Here is a 4,231-nt window from a genome sequence, read left to right on the forward strand (position 1 = left end):
AGGGGCCTCGAGATGATGAATAGAGCTCCAATGGCGGGTATGCACGAACTTTCTTTCTGCAGAGGGAGTGTAGAGAGAGAATGGGGTTTTGAAAATGGGATGAAAACCCAAATATGCCCTAATAAGTAGGGTGGCATATGTGGAACATCACCCCAGATGTCGTTTTGGGCATTCCGTCCCCCGAAGGATGTCTATTCACATTTAATATGGGCGGTACGAACTTCGCCATGTATAAAGCTAAAGGCAGGAAAAGCCTGTCCAGCCCAAACGACGAGGCGTTTGAACTGGATTAATGATGGAACTTGCACCAATTTTTGTGGAATGAATTTGCTCGGTTCAAGGAAACTTTGCTCGCTATTTGGGCAGAAATAACAAGTAAAGCTGGGGAGCAATTATAGGGAGGTATTCCCAAACAGGTACAGGTAGGGCCCGAACACGTGATGAGAGGGACCATGAGATAAGTACGATTGGGGTAGTCGTTGTGCAAGACGGTGGTTGGACATGGGCCAGTGACATGAGAACCCATTAATCCAAGAAGACTGTACAGGGTCAAGGTCCAATGAACATGAGAAGTTATTGGACCAAGAAATAGAGAGAGGAGCAGTAACACGCGGAGTTACTGGTCCAAATAGTCTGTTCGGCAACGAGAGGGCCGAACACGAGGAGAATTCTGAGGAAAGCAGTCTCAGGTGCAAGGAACACTTTGGAAGGTTCCAGAACAGACATATTCCATTAAGGAGTGAGATTCTAAGAATGTAGGGTCTAAGAAAGATACCCAACGGGAATGAGATGTTCGGCCTTTTATGGAAAAGAGTCCTAAAAGGATTAAGGGAATAAATTGATAAGGGAACGAGAATCCAAGATATCATGGGTTTCCCTTATGAGATTGGAATCCTAGGGCAACAAGAATGCTTGGGCAGCAAGCACCTATGCATCTATAAATACGAGGTCAACCTAAAGGTAAAAGGTACGCAATACGCTGCATTCATATTATTCGCCTACTGATAATTAGGGTTGTCTTGAGTACGTGATACTAACTTAGGCATCGGAGAGCCGTTGCCACGAGAGGCAAAGGTGCGCTCACCCCTTGTCTGTTTTGCAGATTAGGGTTCTGAAGACGAACTAGGGTTTGGGTGAGAAGGCACGAGTAGCCGTTGCTTGTTGGTGTTGTTCTGAGCATTAATAGTTTTCATCCCTTTACAGGTGCTCCGTTGTCAGATTACTTGCTTAGAATTAAATAAAGCAGACATTGGTCTTATGTTGAACAATTATGGGCCGGTCTCTTGACTGGGCAAAGAGGGGTGCTTAACACCTTCCCCTTATTGTACTTTTGGCTCCCGTACCCAGAATCTCTACTTGTTTTCTTATTTTTTATAAACTAAGTGAAGACTCTTTTTATGTGAGGAAACAAATGCTAGAGGATATCTGTATGGCGATACCCCTTCCGAGAGGTGTCTACAGTTTTGGCGACTCCGCTGGGGACTTGAGAGCCATGACTAGAAAGGTTAACATAGAATTAATGTTTGCTTTATTTAATTCTTATATCATATGCATCGAGTGGGCAACCTCGTTGAGTTCACCTAATACCCTGGCATGTCACGAGCTATGTTAGGGGTTCCAGCAAACTTCATGGTCACTTGTACCCCTGAGGTATCTAAAAAGGGATTTGCCTGATTGCCGCATGTGATGGGTAGGCAAAAGGGTTGACACCCTTTGACAACGGAGCACCTCTGAGACTACCCAAGCCATAAAGCTTGTCAATATAAGGTAGGAACCTACAGGTTAGGAATCTACTTGCATCTGTTTGTAAAAGTTCTTCCTCACACCCATTGCATATATGTTGTAAAGTTCTTTTTCGCAGGTTAGCTTTAAGGGCTTTGAGACCAAAGAAAAGGGTAAGCTAACCAATCTAACTAAAGGAAAAACATTTTCAGGTTTAAAAAAATGGTCATATCATTGTTCGTGTTTGATTCACACTTTCAAATTGTCACCAAACTGGCTGGCCCGTTCGATCTCTCTGTTAAGGCTTTTGACCCATCCAAGTATATCACCCCAGTGGATCAACCAAGGCTCAGGGTGGTTGTCTCTGAAGATAATCACATTATGTTTACAAGAACAGACGATGATGAAGAGGTGGAAGAAATAATTGAAGAGGAAGGGCTACGTAAGGTCCCAATCTACTTTTATGACCCTTATGCACCTACCGATGAGGCGATGACTATTGGCCAATAGACAAAGTGGACAACCTCGAAGTTAAAGAGGAATGGGCGAAGGAAGAGGAATTTATTGACAATGACCCACTAGATAAATTATCCCTGAATCTACTCTTTGATGAGGGGGTCACCGATGATGAAATAAGGGTGATCCATCCCATCATAGATAGGTTTGGCAATTGGTGGGGATTTGTTGGCACACGAAAAGTTGACAATAGTGATGAAGCAGATGTGGAAGCTCAACCGAAAGAAGCGACGGCAGTAGCAAACCGTATGGCCCTTCAAGACCTGCATGGTGATAATAAAGAAAGTGTGAATCAAGGCGATAGTGAGGTGTTGATGATCAACCTTGGTGAGAAAAGGATTGCTCTGAGCTGGTTGTGGATGCTGTAGAAGGGACTTGCCCAAATTAGACCGTGGAATACACTCTAAAATACATAATAAAAAATCGCGGCTTCGATTTTAGTTTCGATTCTGATTTTGAGTCAACCCAATCTGAGTCTAGTCTTTCGTCCTTCCAAACTGTTGAGTCTAATAGTGAGGTTGGCCCAATCAAACCGCCAAGGCACAAATTCAAGTAGTGCTCTGAACAGTACTGGAATGCAACGGCTTCACGTGCCTCTTGACCGGAACCCTAGTTTGTCAACGAAACCCTTATCCTGCAAAACAGACAAGGAGTGAGTGCACCTTTGCCTCTCGTGGCAAAGGCCCTCCGATGCCTTTGTTAGTATTTTGTACTAAAGAAACCCTAATTATCAGTAGGTGAATATCGAATAATACAATGTATTGCGTACCTTTTACCTCTAGATTTACCTCTTATTTATAGATTTATGGATGCTTGCTGCCTAAGTATCCATATTGCCCTAGGTTTCCTACCTCGTATAGGAAAACTAGGATCTCTTGGATTCTCGTTCCCTTATCAGTTTATTTCCTTAATCCTTGTAGGACTCTTTCCATAACAAGCCGAACATTCCATACTCGTTGGGTATCTTTCTTAGATCCTATATTCTTGGGATCTCATCCCTTAACGAAATACCAGTGATTCTGGACCCTTCTAGAATGTTCCCTCTAATAGGACTTCTCTCTTTGTTCGGCCATCTCATGGCCGAACAGACGGCCTGGACCAGTTACTTCACATGTAACTGGTCCTAAGGAAGCAATTTGGACCATTTCCTTTCTAAGGAGCTCTCCTCCTGTTCGGCTTTCTCTTGCCGAACAAGTTTCTTGAACAGTGGCATCTCATGTCATTTTCCTTGTATTTGGTCCAATAACGTCTCGTGTTATTGCACCGAGAATCATACAACCTCTCTGGACCATTGACTTCTCATGTCACTGGTCCATAGCGCGTCGACCTTTTCTTTTGACCGTGCTCGGGCTTGTTTTGGACCTGTTCGGGAATAACTCCCTACAAATGTCTTTTGACAATTATGCAATGAGAAAGATGATTTAGAGTATTTCAGCTTGCCTATAATTAATTGTGTGGATTCTGATAATCCAATTTTTAAGGAAGAAATCCCTAAAGAAATTCTAGAATTCATCGAGAGAGAAGAAGAGAGGCACGTCAAATCTTTTTCTAAGGAAATAATCACAGCAAATATAGGCTCTGGAAATGAACCCAAAAATGGTTAAAATTAGTGCAACACTATCTTCTCAAGAAAGTGAAAATTAATCATTTTGCTAAAAGAATATAAAGATGTTTTTGTCTTGTCTTATGATGACATGCCTAGAATAGACCCCAAAATTGTTCAACATAAAATTCCCATTTTCCCCAATGCAAAATCTGTTAAATAAAAGCTGAGATACATGCGCCCTGATTGGGTCTTAAAAATAAAAGAAGACGTCACCAAACAAATCAACGTCGGTTTTCTTATAGTCACTGAATATCCGCAGTGGATGGCCAATATCGTTCCGATACCAAAGAAGATTGAGGGAATTAGGGTATATGTGGACTTTTGAGATCTCAACAAGGCTAGCCCAAAGGACGACTTTCCGCTACCACACATAGATGAATTGGTGGA

This window comes from Rhododendron vialii, chromosome 8a (assembly GCF_030253575.1).
Source record: "Rhododendron vialii isolate Sample 1 chromosome 8a, ASM3025357v1".
Lineage (NCBI taxonomy): Eukaryota > Viridiplantae > Streptophyta > Magnoliopsida > Ericales > Ericaceae > Rhododendron > Rhododendron vialii.